This window comes from Eubalaena glacialis, chromosome 7, assembly GCF_028564815.1.
Source record: "Eubalaena glacialis isolate mEubGla1 chromosome 7, mEubGla1.1.hap2.+ XY, whole genome shotgun sequence".
Taxonomy (NCBI): Eukaryota; Metazoa; Chordata; class Mammalia; order Artiodactyla; family Balaenidae; genus Eubalaena; species Eubalaena glacialis.
In genome coordinates this window covers 116,992,079-117,010,931 of record NC_083722.1, presented here as the reverse complement: position 1 = coordinate 117,010,931, position 18,853 = coordinate 116,992,079, and positions in this window count along the sequence as shown.

Here is an 18,853-nt window from a genome sequence, read left to right as displayed (position 1 = left end):
AAGTGTCTTTTTCTCTGTGACTTATTTCACTGAGAGTCATCGTACCTAAATCCACTCATCCTGCTGCTACTAGCCTTATGACATTGATTTCATGGCTGAGTGATATTCCCTTGTGCCTAAGTACCACAACTTCTTTATCCATTTTTCGCTTTCCTGGGATATTGAAGGTGTACCGAAGTGGAGGTTCTTGGAAACAGAGCAGCCCTAAACTTTGGGGTGCCTGTGTCTTGTTGATTTTTAGGTTTCCCGATTTATACGCCCATGAGTGGAAGTGCCCTATGCTCTCTAAGCTGTGCTTATTACATGTTTCAGGACACGCCGTACACTTCTCCAGAGTGGCTGTTGGCAATTTACAGCCCGCCCATCAGCGTAGCAAGGCTCCCATGTCTCCATGGCCTGTCCTGCATTTCTGGTTTTTACACTTTTTTCAGCATGGCCCTTTTGACCGATGGCAAGCGAGACTTCTTTGTAGCGCTGATTTGCCTTTCCGGCTTGCCTGGTTGGCCAAAAAGGGCGTATGCGTTTTTTCCTGAATATATTCAGGAAAAAACGCATACGCCCTTTTTGGCCAAGGGCATCATTGTCAACGCTTTGCCGCTTTTCATGTGCTTTCAAGGCGAGTCGAGTCTGCCTCCTGAAACCTGTTTCCTGCAATTCTGCCTTGCTTTCCAATCCTCCTCGTTGCCTTCCCTCAATATATTTGTGGACGAGAGTTATCATTTATAACTCTGCAGGTTTGTGAGTTGCAGTGCCCCTGAGCTCCATTTGTCAACCCGCTTTTTTGGGAGCTGGCCGCCAAAGCGCAGGATTGCTTCAGGCCGTATTCTGGTTCCGGGGGGCAGGCTGAGCCTGTGGTTCATTCTTCTTCCTGATGGGAAAATAGAGTGACCTGTGCCTGTCCCAACACCTAGAGCTAGTCTCTCATTGGTTCCCCCTCTTCCCGTTCATCCTCAGGCCAAATTGCGACCTGTCCGAAACAGGAGGTTAAAGGTGCTGATTCTCCAAGTAGGGAGATGGTTAGTCGAGCGGCTGGAATGGCGAACCCGAGCACACGGAGAGGAGAAATGAGGTGCGTTTGAGAAACCTTTCCCGATCACACGGTGTACCATCTTCTGGGTTTCCCACGCATGTTTTCGATGTAGGAAGATGCCCTTGAACCTGGAGATTTGGGACCCACGGCATGGGTACCACGCAGTATGACTTTAAAGGGTCTGCGTTTGCTCACCCAAGCTCACCAATCCTCTCAGCCCCAAGAGGGTCCAGCCTCATGTCTCATCCAGCTGTGGGTCTAGATATGGTCAATCCAGGTTGCATCAGAGCCCCTGAACGGACTTTGTAAGAATTTCTCTCTCTTTCACTGTCTTTGTTTTACGGGTTTTTTTTTAAGTAATCTATTTTTATGATGGGGTTTAGCTGCTTTTCACTGCTGTGTTTATGCCGCTTTACACCCTCTTGATTCACTTCCAGAGAGAGATCAATACATAGGTTTTAAGACTCTTACTAGTCAGATATATTCTTGGGCGGTGAATAGGGGCTGTTGAGTCCAGTTCACTGAGCAGGGAGTAGGTCTTGTCTATTACATATTTGGCTTGTGGAACGGTATCTGAGCTAATTTCAAACCCTTGTTTTATGCATCACCCCACCTCACCTTTCCCGTTAAGCAGCCATAGTGTGTTTTCTAAATGTGTGACTCTGTTCTGTTTTGTAATTCAGTTCAAGTGTAGCGATTTTGACATTCCCTCTCTCAGTGATATCTTAGGATAAGTGTCTTTTTCTCTGTGACTTATTTCACTGAGAGTCATCGTACCTAAATCCACTCATCCTGCTGCTACTAGCCTTATGACATTGATTTCATGGCTGAGTGATATTCCATTGTGCCTAAGTACCACAACTTCTTTATCCATTTTTCGCTTTCCTGGGATATTGAAGGTTTACCGAAGTGGAGGTTCTTGGAAACAGAGCAGCCCTAAACTTTGGGGTGCCTGTGTCTTGTTGATTTTTAGGTTTCCCGATTTATACGCCCATGAGTGGAAGTGCCCTATGCTCTCTAAGCTGTGCTTATTACATGTTTCAGGACACACCGTACACTTCTCCAGAGTGGCTGTTGGCAATTTACAGCCCGCCCATCAGCGTAGCAAGGCTCCCATGTCTCCATGGCCTGTCCTGCATTTCTGGTTTTTACACTTTTTTCAGCATGGCCCTTTTGACCGATGGCAAGCGAGACTTCTTTGTAGCGCTGATTTGCCTTTCCGGCTTGCCTGGTTGGTCAAAAAGGGCGTATGCGTTTTTCCCTGAATATATTCAGGGAAAAACGCATACGCCCTTTTTGGCCAAGGGCATCATTGTCAACGCTTTGCCGCTTTTCATGTGCTTTCAAGGCGAGTCGAGTCTGCCTCCTGAAACCTGTTTCCTGCAATTCTGCCTTGCTTTCCTATCCTCCTCGTTGCCTTCCCTCAATATATTTGTGGACGAGAGTTATCATTTATAACTCTGCAGGTTTGTGAGTTGCAGTGCCCCTGAGCTCCATTTGTCAACCGGCTTTTTTGGGAGCTGGCCGCCAAAGCGCAGGATTGCTTCAGGCCGTATTCTGGTTCCGGGGGGCAGGCTGAGCCTGTGGTTCATTCTTCTTCCTGATGGGAAAATAGAGTGACCTGTGCCTGTCCCAACACCTAGAGCTAGTCTCTCATTGGTTCCCCCTCTTCCCGTTCATCCTCAGGCCAAATTGCGACCTGTCCGAAACAGGAGGTTAAAGGTGCTGATTCTCCAAGTAGGGAGATTGTTAGTCGAGCGGCTGGAATGGCGAACCCGAGCACAAGGAGAGGAGAAATGAGGTGCGTTTGAGAAACCTTTCCCGATCACACGGTGTACCATCTTCTGGGTTTCGCACGCATGTTTTCGATGTAGGAAGATGCCCTTGAACCTGGAGATTTGGGACCCACGGCATGGGTACCACGCAGTATGACTTTAAAGGGTCTGCGTTTGCTCACCCAAGCTCACCAATCCTCTCAGCCCCAAGAGGGTCCAGCCTCATGTCTCATCCAGCTGTGGGTCTAGATATGGTCAATCCAGGTTGCATCAGAGCCCCTGAACGGACTTTGTAAGAATTTCTCTCTCTTTCACTGTCTTTGTTTTACGGGTTTTTTTTTAAGTAATCTATTTTTATGATGGGGTTTAGCTGCTTTTCACTGCTGTGTTTATGCCGCTTTACACCCTCTTGATTCACTTCCAGAGAGAGATCAATACATAGGTTTTAAGACTCTTACTAGTCAGATATATTCTTGGGCGGTGAATAGGGGCTGTTGAGTCCAGTTCACTGAGCAGGGAGTAGGTCTTGTCTATTACATATTTGGCTTGTGGAACGGTATCTGAGCTAATTTCAAACCCTTGTTTTATGCATCACCCCACCTCACCTTTCCCGTTAAGCAGCCATAGTGTGTTTTCTAAATGTGTGACTCTGTTCTGTTTTGTAATTCAGTTCAAGTGTAGCGATTTTGACATTCCCTCTCTCAGTGATATCTTAGGATAAGTGTCTTTTTCTCTGTGACTTATTTCACTGACAGTCATCGTACCTAAATCCACTCATCCTGCTGCTACTAGCCTTATGACATTGATTTCATGGCTGAGTGATATTCCATTGTGCCTAAGTACCACAACTTCTTTATCCATTTTTCGCTTTCCTGGGATATTGAAGGTGTACCGAAGTGGAGGTTCTTGGAAACAGAGCAGCCCTAAACTTTGGGGTGCCTGTGTCTTGTTGATTTTTAGGTTTCCCGATTTATACGCCCATGAGTGGAAGTGCCCTATGCTCTCTAAGCTGTGCTTATTACATGTTTCAGGACACACCGTACACTTCTCCAGAGTGGCTGTTGGCAATTTACAGCCCGCCCATCAGCGTAGCAAGGCTCCCATGTCTCCATGGCCTGTCCTGCATTTCTGGTTTTTACACTTTTTTCAGCATGGCCCTTTTGACCGATGGCAAGCGAGACTTCTTTGTAGCGCTGATTTGCCTTTCCGGCTTGCCTGGTTGGTCAAAAAGGGCGTATGCGTTTTTCCCTGAATATATTCAGGGAAAAACGCATACGCCCTTTTTGGCCAAGGGCATCATTGTCAACGCTTTGCCGCTTTTCATGTGCTTTCAAGGCGAGTCGAGTCTGCCTCCTGAAACCTGTTTCCTGCAATTCTGCCTTGCTTTCCTATCCTCCTCGTTGCCTTCCCTCAATATATTTGTGGACGAGAGTTATCATTTATAACTCTGCAGGTTTGTGAGTTGCAGTGCCCCTGAGCTCCATTTGTCAACTGGCTTTTTTGGGAGCTGGCCGCCAAAGCGCAGGATTGCTTCAGGCCGTATTCTGGTTCCAGGGGGCAGGCTGAGCCTGTGGTTCATTCTTCTTCCTGATGGGAAAATAGAGTGACCTGTGCCTGTCCCAACACCTAGAGCTAGTCTCTCATTGGTTCCCCCTCTTCCCGTTCATCCTCAGGCCAAATTGCGACCTGTCCGAAACAGGAGGTTAAAGGTGCTGATTCTCCAAGTAGGGAGATTGTTAGTCGAGCGGCTGGAATGGCGAACCCGAGCACAAGGAGAGGAGAAATGAGGTGCGTTTGAGAAACCTTTCCCGATCACACGGTGTACCATCTTCTGGGTTTCGCACGCATGTTTTCGATGTAGGAAGATGCCCTTGAACCTGGAGATTTGGGACCCACGGCATGGGTACCACGCAGTATGACTTTAAAGGGTCTGCGTTTGCTCACCCAAGCTCACCAATCCTCTCAGCCCCAAGAGGGTCCAGCCTCATGTCTCATCCAGCTGTGGGTCTAGATATGGTCAATCCAGGTTGCATCAGAGCCCCTGAACGGACTTTGTAAGAATTTCTCTCTCTTTCACTGTCTTTGTTTTACGGGTTTTTTTTTAAGTAATCTATTTTTATGATGGGGTTTAGCTGCTTTTCACTGCTGTGTTTATGCCGCTTTACACCCTCTTGATTCACTTCCAGAGAGAGATCAATACATAGGTTTTAAGACTCTTACTAGTCAGATATATTCTTGGGCGGTGAATAGGGGCTGTTGAGTCCAGTTCACTGAGCAGGGAGTAGGTCTTGTCTATTACATATTTGGCTTGTGGAACGGTATCTGAGCTAATTTCAAACCCTTGTTTTATGCATCACCCCACCTCACCTTTCCCGTTAAGCAGCCATAGTGTGTTTTCTAAATGTGTGACTCTGTTCTGTTTTGTAATTCAGTTCAAGTGTAGCGATTTTGACATTCCCTCTCTCAGTGATATCTTAGGATAAGTGTCTTTTTCTCTGTGACTTATTTCACTGAGAGTCATCGTACCTAAATCCACTCATCCTGCTGCTACTAGCCTTATGACATTGATTTCATGGCTGAGTGATATTCCATTGTGCCTAAGTACCACAACTTCTTTATCCATTTTTCGCTTTCCTGGGATATTGAAGGTGTACCGAAGTGGAGGTTCTTGGAAACAGAGCAGCCCTAAACTTTGGGGTGCCTCTGTCTTGTTGATTTTTAGGTTTCCCGATTTATACGCCCATGAGTGGAAGTGCCCTATGCTCTCTAAGCTGTGCTTATTACATGTTTCAGGACACACCGTACACTTCTCCAGAGTGGCTGTTGGCAATTTACAGCCCGCCCATCAGCGTAGCAAGGCTCCCATGTCTCCATGGCCTGTCCTGCATTTCTGGTTTTTACACTTTTTTCAGCATGGCCCTTTTGACCGATGGCAAGCGAGACTTCTTTGTAGCGCTGATTTGCCTTTCCGGCTTGCCTGGTTGGTCAAAAAGGGCGTATGCGTTTTTCCCTGAATATATTCAGGGAAAAACGCATACGCCCTTTTTGGCCAAGGGCATCATTGTCAACGCTTTGCCGCTTTTCATGTGCTTTCAAGGCGAGTCGAGTCTGCCTCCTGAAACCTGTTTCCTGCAATTCTGCCTTGCTTTCCTATCCTCCTCGTTGCCTTCCCTCAATATATTTGTGGACGAGAGTTATCATTTATAACTCTGCAGGTTTGTGAGTTGCAGTGCCCCTGAGCTCCATTTGTCAACCCGCTTTTTTGGGAGCTGGCCGCCAAAGCGCAGGATTGCTTCAGGCCGTATTCTGGTTCCGGGGGGCAGGCTGAGCCTGTGGTTCATTCTTCTTCCTGATGGGAAAATAGAGTGACCTGTGCCTGTCCCAACACCTAGAGCTAGTCTCTCATTGGTTCCCCCTCTTCCCGTTCATCCTCAGGCCAAATTGCGACCTGTCCGAAACAGGAGGTTAAAGGTGCTGATTCTCCAAGTAGGGAGATTGTTAGTCGAGCGGCTGGAATGGCGAACCCGAGCACAAGGAGAGGAGAAATGAGGTGCGTTTGAGAAACCTTTCCCGATCACACGGTGTACCATCTTCTGGGTTTCGCACGCATGTTTTCGATGTAGGAAGATGCCCTTGAACCTGGAGATTTGGGACCCACGGCATGGGTACCACGCAGTATGACTTTAAAGGGTCTGCGTTTGCTCACCCAAGCTCACCAATCCTCTCAGCCCCAAGAGGGTCCAGCCTCATGTCTCATCCAGCTGTGGGTCTAGATATGGTCAATCCAGGTTGCATCAGAGCCCCTGAACGGACTTTGTAAGAATTTCTCTCTCTTTCACTGTCTTTGTTTTACGGGTTTTTTTTTAAGTAATCTATTTTTATGATGGGGTTTAGCTGCTTTTCACTGCTGTGTTTATGCCGCTTTACACCCTCTTGATTCACTTCCAGAGAGAGATCAATACATAGGTTTTAAGACTCTTACTAGTCAGATATATTCTTGGGCGGTGAATAGGGGCTGTTGAGTCCAGTTCACTGAGCAGGGAGTAGGTCTTGTCTATTACATATTTGGCTTGTGGAACGGTATCTGAGCTAATTTCAAACCCTTGTTTTATGCATCACCCCACCTCACCTTTCCCGTTAAGCAGCCATAGTGTGTTTTCTAAATGTGTGACTCTGTTCTGTTTTGTAATTCAGTTCAAGTGTAGCGATTTTGACATTCCCTCTCTCAGTGATATCTTAGGATAAGTGTCTTTTTCTCTGTGACTTATTTCACTGAGAGTCATCGTACCTAAATCCACTCATCCTGCTGCTACTAGCCTTATGACATTGATTTCATGGCTGAGTGATATTCCATTGTGCCTAAGTACCACAACTTCTTTATCCATTTTTCGCTTTCCTGGGATATTGAAGGTGTACCGAAGTGGAGGTTCTTGGAAACAGAGCAGCCCTAAACTTTGGGGTGCCTGTGTCTTGTTGATTTTTAGGTTTCCCGATTTATACGCCCATGAGTGGAAGTGCCCTATGCTCTCTAAGCTGTGCTTATTACATGTTTCAGGACACACCGTACACTTCTCCAGAGTGGCTGTTGGCAATTTACAGCCCGCCCATCAGCGTAGCAAGGCTCCCATGTCTCCATGGCCTGTCCTGCATTTCTGGTTTTTACACTTTTTTCAGCATGGCCCTTTTGACCGATGGCAAGCGAGACTTCTTTGTAGCGCTGATTTGCCTTTCCGGCTTGCCTGGTTGGTCAAAAAGGGCGTATGCGTTTTTCCCTGAATATATTCAGGGAAAAACGCATACGCCCTTTTTGGCCAAGGGCATCATTGTCAACGCTTTGCCGCTTTTCATGTGCTTTCAAGGCGAGTCGAGTCTGCCTCCTGAAACCTGTTTCCTGCAATTCTGCCTTGCTTTCCTATCCTCCTCGTTGCCTTCCCTCAATATATTTGTGGACGAGAGTTATCATTTATAACTCTGCAGGTTTGTGAGTTGCAGTGCCCCTGAGCTCCATTTGTCAACCCGCTTTTTTGGGAGCTGGCCGCCAAAGCGCAGGATTGCTTCAGGCCGTATTCTGGTTCCGGGGGGCAGGCTGAGCCTGTGGTTCATTCTTCTTCCTGATGGGAAAATAGAGTGACCTGTGCCTGTCCCAACACCTAGAGCTAGTCTCTCATTGGTTCCCCCTCTTCCCGTTCATCCTCAGGCCAAATTGCGACCTGTCCGAAACAGGAGGTTAAAGGTGCTGATTCTCCAAGTAGGGAGATTGTTAGTCGAGCGGCTGGAATGGCGAACCCGAGCACAAGGAGAGGAGAAATGAGGTGCGTTTGAGAAACCTTTCCCGATCACACGGTGTACCATCTTCTGGGTTTCGCACGCATGTTTTCGATGTAGGAAGATGCCCTTGAACCTGGAGATTTGGGACCCACGGCATGGGTACCACGCAGTATGACTTTAAAGGGTCTGCGTTTGCTCACCCAAGCTCACCAATCCTCTCAGCCCCAAGAGGGTCCAGCCTCATGTCTCATCCAGCTGTGGGTCTAGATATGGTCAATCCAGGTTGCATCAGAGCCCCTGAACGGACTTTGTAAGAATTTCTCTCTCTTTCACTGTCTTTGTTTTACGGGTTTTTTTTTAAGTAATCTATTTTTATGATGGGGTTTAGCTGCTTTTCACTGCTGTGTTTATGCCGCTTTACACCCTCTTGATTCACTTCCAGAGAGAGATCAATACATAGGTTTTAAGACTCTTACTAGTCAGATATATTCTTGGGCGGTGAATAGGGGCTGTTGAGTCCAGTTCACTGAGCAGGGAGTAGGTCTTGTCTATTACATATTTGGCTTGTGGAACGGTATCTGAGCTAATTTCAAACCCTTGTTTTATGCATCACCCCACCTCACCTTTCCCGTTAAGCAGCCATAGTGTGTTTTCTAAATGTGTGACTCTGTTCTGTTTTGTAATTCAGTTCAAGTGTAGCGATTTTGACATTCCCTCTCTCAGTGATATCTTAGGATAAGTGTCTTTTTCTCTGTGACTTATTTCACTGAGAGTCATCGTACCTAAATCCACTCATCCTGCTGCTACTAGCCTTATGACATTGATTTCATGGCTGAGTGATATTGCATTGTGCCTAAGTACCACAACTTCTTTATCCATTTTTCGCTTTCCTGGGATATTGAAGGTGTACCGAAGTGGAGGTTCTTGGAAACAGAGCAGCCCTAAACTTTGGGGTGCCTGTGTCTTGTTGATTTTTAGGTTTCCCGATTTAGACGCCCATGAGTGGAAGTGCCCTATGCTCTCTAAGCTGTGCTTATTACATGTTTCAGGACACGCCGTACACTTCTCCAGAGTGGCTGTTGGCAATTTACAGCCCGCCCATCAGCGTAGCAAGGCTCCCATGTCTCCATGGCCTGTCCTGCATTTCTGGTTTTTACACTTTTTTCAGCATGGCCCTTTTGACCGATGGCAAGCGAGACTTCTTTGTAGCGCTGATTTGCCTTTCCGGCTTGCCTGGTTGGCCAAAAAGGGCGTATGCGTTTTTTCCTGAATATATTCAGGAAAAAACGCATACGCCCTTTTTGGCCAAGGGCATCATTGTCAACGCTTTGCCGCTTTTCATGTGCTTTCAAGGCGAGTCGAGTCTGCCTCCTGAAACCTGTTTCCTGCAATTCTTCCTTGCTTTCCAATCCTCCTCGTTGCCTTCCCTCAATATATTTGTGGACGAGAGTTATCATTTATAACTCTGCAGGTTTGTGAGTTGCAGTGCCCCTGAGCTCCATTTGTCAACTCGCTTTTTTGGGAGCTGGCCGCCAAAGCGCATGATTGCTTCAGGCCGTATACTGGTTCCGGGGGGCAGGCTGAGCCTGTGGTTCATTCTTCTTCCTGATGGGAAAATAGAGTGACCTGTGCCTGTCCCAACACCTAGAGTTGGTCTCTCATTGGTTCCCCCTCTTCCCGTTCATCCTCAGGCCAAATTGCGACCTGTCCGAAACAGGAGGTTAAAGGTGCTGATTCTCCAAGTAGGGAGATTGTTAGTCGAGCGGCTGGAATGCCGAACCCGAGCACAAGGAGAGGAGAAATGAGGTGCGTTTGAGAAACCTTTCCCGGTCACACGGTGTACCATCTTCTGGGTTTCGCACGCATGTTTTCGATGTAGGAAGATGCCCTTGAACCTGGAGATTTGGGACCCACGGCATGGGTACCACGCAGTATGACTTTAAAGGGTCTGCGTTTGCTCACCCAAGCTCACCAATCCTCTCAGCCCCAAGAGTGTCCAGCCTTATGTCTCATCCAGCTGTGGGTCTAGATATGGTCAATCCAGGTTGCATCAGAGCCCCCGAACGGATTTTGTAAGAATTTCTCTCTCTTTCACTGTCTTTGTTTTATGGGGTTTTTTTTTAAGTAATCTATTTTTATAATGGGGTTTAGCTGCTTTTCACTGCTGTGTTTATGCCGCTTTACACCCTCTTGATTCACTTCCAGAGAGAGATCAATACATAGGTTTTAAGACTCTTACTAGTCAGATGTATTTTTGGGCGGTGAATAGGGGCTGTTGAGTCCAGTTCACTGAGCAGGGAGTAGGTCTTGTCTATTACATATTTGGCTTGTGGAACGGTATCTGAGCTAATTTCAAACCCTTGTTTTATGCATCACCCCACCTCACCTTTCCCGTTAAGCAGCCATAGTGCGTTTTCTAAATGTGTGACTCTGTTCTGTTTTGTAATTCAGTTCAAGTGTAGCGATTTTGACATTCCCTCTCTCAGTGATATCTTAGGATAAGTGTCTTTTTCTCTGTGACTTATTTCACTGAGAGTCATCGTACCTAAATCCACTCATCCTGCTGCTACTAGCCTTATGACATTGATTTCATGGCTGAGTGATATTCCATTGTGCCTAAGTACCACAACTTCTTTATCCATTTTTCGCTTTCCTGGGATATTGAAGGTGTGCCGAAGTGGAGGTTCTTGGAAACAGAGCAGCCCTAAACTTTGGGGTGCCTGTGTCTTGTTGATTTTTAGGTTTCCCGATTTAGACGCCCATGAGTGGAAGTGCCCTATGCTCTCTAAGCTGTGCTTATTACATGTTTCAGGACACGCCGTACACTTCTCCAGAGTGGCTGTTGGCAATTTACAGCCCGCCCATCAGCGTAGCAAGGCTCCCATGTCTCCATGGCCTGTCCTGCATTTCTGGTTTTTACACTTTTTTCAGCATGGCCCTTTTGACCGATGGCAAGCGAGACTTCTTTGTAGCGCTGATTTGCCTTTCCGGCTTGCCTGGTTGGCCAAAAAGGGCGTATGCGTTTTTTCCTGAATATATTCAGGAAAAAACGCATACGCCCTTTTTGGCCAAGGGCATCATTGTCAACGCTTTGCCGCTTTTCATGTGCTTTCAAGGCGAGTCGAGTCTGCCTCCTGAAACCTGTTTCCTGCAATTCTGCCTTGCTTTCCAATCCTCCTCGTTGCCTTCCCTCAATATATTTGTGGACGAGAGTTATCATTTATAACTCTGCAGGTTTGTGAGTTGCAGTGCCCCTGAGCTCCATTTGTCAACTCGCTTTTTTGGGAGCTGGCCGCCAAAGCGCAGGATTGCTTCAGGCCGTATTCTGGTTCCGGGGGGCAGGCTGAGCCTGTGGTTCATTCTTCTTCCTGATGGGAAAATAGAGTGACCTGTGCCTGTCCCAACACCTAGAGCTGGTCTCTCATTGGTTCCCCCTCTTCCCGTTCATCCTCAGGCCAAATTGCGACCTGTCCGAAACAGGAGGTTAAAGGTGCTGATTCTCCAAGTAGGGAGATTGTTAGTCGAGCGGCTGGAATGCCGAACCCGAGCACAAGGAGAGGAGAAATGAGGTGCGTTTGAGAAACCTTTCCCGATCACACGGTGTACCATCTTCTGGGTTTCGCACGCATGTTTTCGATGTAGGAGGATGCCCTTGAACCTGGAGATTTGGGACCCACGGCATGGGTACCACGCAGTATGACTTTAAAGGGTCTGCGTTTGCTCACCCAAGCTCACCAATCCTCTCAGCCCCAAGAGTGTCCAGCCTTATGTCTCATCCAGCTGTGGGTCTAGATATGGTCAATCCAGGTTGCATCAGAGCCCCTGAACGGATTTTGTAAGAATTTCTCTCTCTTTCACTGTCTTTGTTTTATGGGGTTTTTTTTTTTAAGTAATCTATTTTTATAATGGGGTTTAGCTGCTTTTCACTGCTGTGTTTATGCCGCTTTACACCCTCTTGATTCACTTCCAGAGAGAGATCAATACATAGGTTTTAAGACTCTTACTAGTCAGATGTATTCTTGGGCGGTGAATAGGGGCTGTTGAGTCCAGTTCACTGAGCAGGGAGTAGGTCTTGTCTATTACATATTTGGCTTGTGGAACGGTATCTGAGCTAATTTCAAACCCTTGTTTTATGCATCACCCCACCTCACCTTTCCCGTTAAGCAGCCATAGTGTGTTTTCTAAATGTGTGACTCTGTTCTGTTTTGTAATTCAGTTCAAGTGTAGCGACTTTGACATTCCCTCTCTCAGTGATATCTTAGGATAAGTGTCTTTTTCTCTGTGACTTTTTTCACTGAGAGTCATCGTACCTAAATCCACTCATCCTGCTGCTACTAGCCTTATGACATTGATTTCATGGCTGAGTGATATTCCCTTGTGCCTAAGTACCACAACTTCTTTATCCATTTTTCGCTTTCCTGGGATATTGAAGGTGTGCCGAAGTGGAGGTTCTTGGAAACAGAGCAGCCCTAAACTTTGGGGTGCCTGTGTCTTGTTGATTTTTAGGTTTCCCGATTGATACGCCCATGAGTGGAAGTGCCCTATGCTCTCTAAGCTGTGCTTATTACATGTTTCAGGACACGCCGTACACTTCTCCAGAGTGGCTGTTGGCAATTTACAGCCCGCCCATCAGCGTAGCAAGGCTCCCATGTCTCCATGGCCTGTCCTGCATTTCTGGTTTTTACACTTTTTTCAGCATGGCCCTTTTGACCGATGGCAAGCGAGACTTCTTTGTAGCGCTGATTTGCCTTTCCGGCTTGCCTGGTTGGCCAAAAAGGGCGTATGCGTTTTTCCCTGAATATATTCAGGGAAAAACGCATACGCCCTTTTTGGCCAAGGGCATCATTGTCAACGCTTTGCCGCTTTTCATGTGCTTTCAAGGCGAGTCGAGTCTGCCTCCTGACACCTGTTTCCTGCAATTCTGCCTTGCTTTCCAATCCTCCTCGTTGCCTCCCTCAATATATTTGTGGACGAGAGTTATCATTTATAACTCTGCAGGTTTGTGAGTAGCAGTGCCCCTGAGCTCCATTTGTCAACTCGCTTTTTTGGGAGCTGGCCGCCAAAGCGCAGGATTGCTTCAGGCCGTATTCTGGTTCCGGGGGGCAGGCTGAGCCTGTGGTTCATTCTTCTTCCTGATGGGAAAATAGAGTGACCTGTGCCTGTCCCAACACCTAGAGCTAGTCTCTCATTGGTTCCCCCTCTTCCCGTTCATCCTCAGGCCAAATTGCGACCTGTCCGAAACAGGAGGTTAAAGGTGCTGATTCTCCAAGTAGGGAGATGGTTAGTCGAGCGGCTGGAATGGCGAACCCGAGCACAAGGAGAGGAGAAATGAGGTGCGTTTGAGAAACCTTTCCCGATCACACGGTGTACCATCTTCTGGGTTTCGCACGCATGTTTTCGATGTAGGAAGATGCCCTTGAACCTGGAGATTTGGGACCCACGGCATGGGTACCACGCAGTATGACTTTAAAGGGTCTGCGTTTGCTCACCCAAGCTCACCAATCCTCTCAGCCCCAAGAGTGTCCAGCCTTATGTCTCATCCAGCTGTGGGTCTAGATATGGTCAATCCAGGTTGCATCAGAGCCCCTGAACGGATTTTGTAAGAATTTCTCTCTCTTTCACTGTCTTTGTTTTATGGGGTTTTTTTTTAAGTAATCTATTTTTATAATGGGGTTTAGCTGCTTTTCACTGCTGTGTTTATGCCGCTTTACACCCTCTTGATTCACTTCCAGAGAGAGGTCAATACATAGGTTTTAAGACTCTTACTAGTCAGATGTATTCTTGGGCGGTGAATAGGGGCTGTTGAGTCCAGTTCACTGAGCAGGGAGTAGGTCTTGTCTATTACATATTTGGCTTGTGGAACGGTATCTGAGCTAATTTCAAACCCTTGTTTTATGCATCACCCCACCTCACCTTTCCCGTTAAGCAGCCATAGTGTGTTTTCTAAATGTGTGACTCTGTTCTGTTTTGTAATTCAGTTCAAGTGTAGCGACTTTGACATTCCCTCTCTCAGTGATATCTTAGGATAAGTGTCTTTTTCTCTGTGACTTATTTCACTGAGAGTCATCGTACCTAAATCCACTCATCCTGCTGCTACTAGCCTTATGACATTGATTTCATGGCTGAGTGATATTCCCTTGTGCCTAAGTACCACAACTTCTTTATCCATTTTTCGCTTTCCTGGGATATTGAAGGTGTACCGAAGTGGAGGTTCTTGGAAACAGAGCAGCCCTAAACTTTGGGGTGCCTGTGTCTTGTTGATTTTTAGGTTTCCCGATTGATACGCCCATGAGTGGAAGTGCCCTATGCTCTCTAAGCTGTGCTTATTACATGTTTCAGGACACACCGTACACTTCTCCAGAGTGGCTGTTGGCAATTTACAGCCCGCCCATCAGCGTAGCAAGGCTCCCATGTCTCCATGGCCTGTCCTGCATTTCTGGTTTTTACACTTTTTTCAGCATGGCCCTTTTGACCGATGGCAAGCGAGACTTCTTTGTAGCGCTGATTTGCCTTTCCGGCTTGCCTGGTTGGCCAAAAAGGGCGTATGCGTTTTTTCCTGAATATATTCAGGAAAAAACGCATACGCCCTTTTTGGCCAAGGGCATCATTGTCAACGCTTTGCCGCTTTTCATGTGCTTTCAAGGCGAGTCGAGTCTGCCTCCTGAAACCTGTTTCCTGCAATTCTGCCTTGCTTTCCAATCCTCCTCGTTGCCTTCCCTCAATATATTTGTGGACGAGAGTTATCATTTATAACTCTGCAGGTTTGTGAGTTGCAGTGCCCCTGAGCTCCATTTGTCAACTGGCTTTTTTGGGAGCTGGCCGCCAAAGCGCAGGATTGCTTCAGGCCGTATTCTGGTTCCGGGGGGCAGGCTGAGCCTGTGGTTCATTCTTCTTCCTGATGGGAAAATAGAGTGACCTGTGCCTGTCCCAACACCTAGAGCTAGTCTCTCATTGGTTCCCCCTCTTCCCGTTCATCCTCAGGCCAAATTGCGACCTGTCCGAAACAGGAGGTTAAAGGTGCTGATTCTCCAAGTAGGGAGATGGTTAGTCGAGCGGCTGGAATGGCGAACCCGAGCACAAGGAGAGGAGAAATGAGGTGCGTTTGAGAAACCTTTCCCGATCACACGGTGTACCATCTTCTGGGTTTCGCACGCATGTTTTCGATGTAGGAAGATGCCCTTGAACCTGGAGATTTGGGACCCACGGCATGCGTACCACGCAGTATGACTTTAAAGGGTCTGCGTTTGCTCACCCAAGCTCACCAATCCTCTCAGCCCCAAGAGTGTCCAGCCTTATGTCTCATCCAGCTGTGGGTCTAGATATGGTCAATCCAGGTTGCATCAGAGCCCCTGAACGGATTTTGTAAGAATTTCTCTCTCTTTCACTGTCTTTGTTTTATGGGGTTTTTTTTTAAGTAATCTATTTTTATAATGGGGTTTAGCTGCTTTTCACTGCTGTGTTTATGCCGCTTTACACCCTCTTGATTCACTTCCAGAGAGAGGTCAATACATAGGTTTTAAGACTCTTACTAGTCAGATGTATTCTTGGGCGGTGAATAGGGGCTGTTGAGTCCAGTTCACTGAGCAGGGAGTAGGTCTTGTCTATTACATATTTGGCTTGTGGAACGGTATCTGAGCTAATTTCAAACCCTTGTTTTATGCATCACCCCACCTCACCTTTCCCGTTAAGCAGCTATAGTGTGTTTTCTAAATGTGTGACTCTGTTCTGTTTTGTAATTCAGTTCAAGTGTAGCGACTTTGACATTCCCTCTCTCAGTGATATCTTAGGATAAGTGTCTTTTTCTCTGTGACTTATTTCACTGAGAGTCATCGTACCTAAATCCACTCATCCTGCTGCTACTAGCCTTATGACATTGATTTCATGGCTGAGTGATATTCCCTTGTGCCTAAGTACCACAACTTCTTTATCCATTTTTCGCTTTCCTGGGATATTGAAGGTGTACCGAAGTGGAGGTTCTTGGAAACAGAGCAGCCCTAAACTTTGGGGTGCCTGTGTCTTGTTGATTTTTAGGTTTCCCGATTTAGACGCCCATGAGTGGAAGTGCCCTATGCTCTCTAAGCTGTGCTTATTACATGTTTCAGGACACGCCGTACACTTCTCCAGAGTGGCTGTTGGCAATTTACAGCCCGTCCATCAGCGTAGCAAGGCTCCCATGTCTCCATGGCCTGTCCTGCATTTCTGGTTTTTACACTTTTTTCAGCATGGCCCTTTTGACCGATGGCAAGCGAGACTTCTTTGTAGCGCTGATTTGCCTTTCCGGCTTGCCTGGTTGGCCAAAAAGGGCGTATGCGTTTTTTCCTGAATATATTCAGGAAAAAACGCATACGCCCTTTTTGGCCAAGGGCATCATTGTCAACGCTTTGCCGCTTTTCATGTGCTTTCAAGGCGAGTCGAGTCTGCCTCCTGAAACCTGTTTCCTGCAATTCTGCCTTGCTTTCCAATCCTCCTCGTTGCCTTCCCTCAATATATTTGTGGACGAGAGTTATCATTTATAACTCTGCAGGTTTGTGAGTTGCAGTGCCCCTGAGCTCCATTTGTCAACTGGCTTTTTTGGGAGCTGGCCGCCAAAGCGCAGGATTGCTTCAGGCCGTATTCTGGTTCCGGGGGGCAGGCTGAGCCTGTGGTTCATTCTTCTTCCTGATGGGAAAATAGAGTGACCTGTGCCTGTCCCAACACCTAGAGCTAGTCTCTCATTGGTTCCCCCTCTTCCCGTTCATCCTCAGGCCAAATTGCGACCTGTCCGAAACAGGAGGTTAAAGGTGCTGATTCTCCAAGTAGGGAGATGGTTAGTCGAGCGGCTGGAATGGCGAACCCGAGCACACGGAGAGGAGAAATGAGGTGCGTTTGAGAAACCTTTCCCGATCACACGGTGTACCATCTTCTGGGTTTCGCACGCATGTTTTCGATGTAGGAAGATGCCCTTGAACCTGGAGATTTGGGACCCACGGCATGGGTACCACGCAGTATGACTTTAAAGGGTCTGCGTTTGCTCACCCAAGCTCACCAATCCTCTCAGCCCCAAGAGTGTCCAGCCTCATGTCTCATCCAGCTGTGGGTCTAGATATGGTCAATCCAGGTTGCATCAGAGCCCCTGAACGGATTTTGTAAGAATTTCTCTCTCTTTCACTGTCTTTGTTTTATGGGGTTTTTTTTTAAGTAATCTATTTTTATAATGGGGTTTAGCTGCTTTTCACTGCTGTGTTTATGCCGCTTTACACCCTCTTGATTCACTTCCAGAGAAAGGTCAATACATAGGTTTTAAGACTCTTACTAGTCAGATGTATTCTTGGGCGGTGAATAGGGGCTGTTGAGTCCAGTTCACTGAGCAGGGAGTAGGTCTTGTCTATTACATATTTGGCTTGTGGAACGGTATCTGAGCTAATTTCAAACCCTTGTTTTATGCATCACCCCACCTCACCTTTCCCGTTAAGCAGCCATAGTGTGTTTTCTAAATGTGTGACTCTGTTCTGTTTTGTAATTCAGGTCAAGTGTAGCGACTTTGACATTCCCTCTCTCAGTGATATCTTAGGATAAGTGTCTTTTTCTCTGTGACTTATTTCACTGAGAGTCATCGTACCTAAATCCACTCATCCTGCTGCTACTAGCCTTATGACATTGATTTCATGGCTGAGTGATATTCCCTTGTGCCTAAGTACCACAACTTCTTTATCCATTTTTCGCTTTCCTGGGATATTGAAGGTGTACCGAAGTGGAGGTTCTTGGAAACAGAGCAGCCCTAAACTTTGGGGTGCCTGTGTCTTGTTGATTTTTAGGTTTCCCGATTTATACGCCCATGAGTGGAAGTGCCCTATGCTCTCTAAGCTGTGCTTATTACATGTTTCAGGACACGCCGTACACTTCTCCAGAGTGGCTGTTGGCAATTTACAGCCCGCCCATCAGCGTAGCAAGGCTCCCATGTCTCCATGGCCTGTCCTGCATTTCTGGTTTTTACACTTTTTTCAGCATGGCCCTTTTGACCGATGGCAAGCGAGACTTCTTTGTAGCGCTGATTTGCCTTTCCGGCTTGCCTGGTTGGCCAAAAAGGGCGTATGCGTTTTTTCCTGAATATATTCAGGAAAAAACGCATACGCCCTTTTTGGCCAAGGGCATCATTGTCAACGCTTTGCCGCTTTTCATGTGCTTTCAAGGCGAGTCGAGTCTGCCTCCTGAAACCTGTTTCCTGCAATTCTGCCTTGCTTTCCAATCCTCCTCGTTGCCTTCCCTCAATATATTTGTGGACGAGAGTTATCATTTATAACTCTGCAGGTTTGTGAGTTGCAGTGCCCCTGAGCTCCATTTGTCAACTCGCTTTTTTGGGAGCTGGCCGCCAAAGCGCAGGATTGCTTCAGGCCGTATTCTGGTTCCGGGGGGCAGGCTGAGCCTGTGGTTCATTCTTCTTCCTGATGGGAAAATAGAGTGACCTGTGCCTGTCCCAACACCTAGAGCTAGTCTCTCATTGGTTCCCCCTCTTCCCGTTCATCCTCAGGCCAAATTGCGACCTGTCCGAAACAGGAGGTTAAAGGTGCTGATTCTCCAAGTAGGGAGATGGTTAGTCGAGCGGCTGGAATGACGAACCCGAGCACAAGGAGAGGAGAAATGAGGTGCGTTTGAGAAACCTTTCCCGATCACACGGTGTACCATCTTCTGGGTTTCGCACGCATGTTTTCGATGTAGGAAGATGCCCTTGAACCTGGAGATTTGGGACCCACGGCATGGGTACCACGCAGTATGACTTTAAAGGGTCTGCGTTTGCTCACCC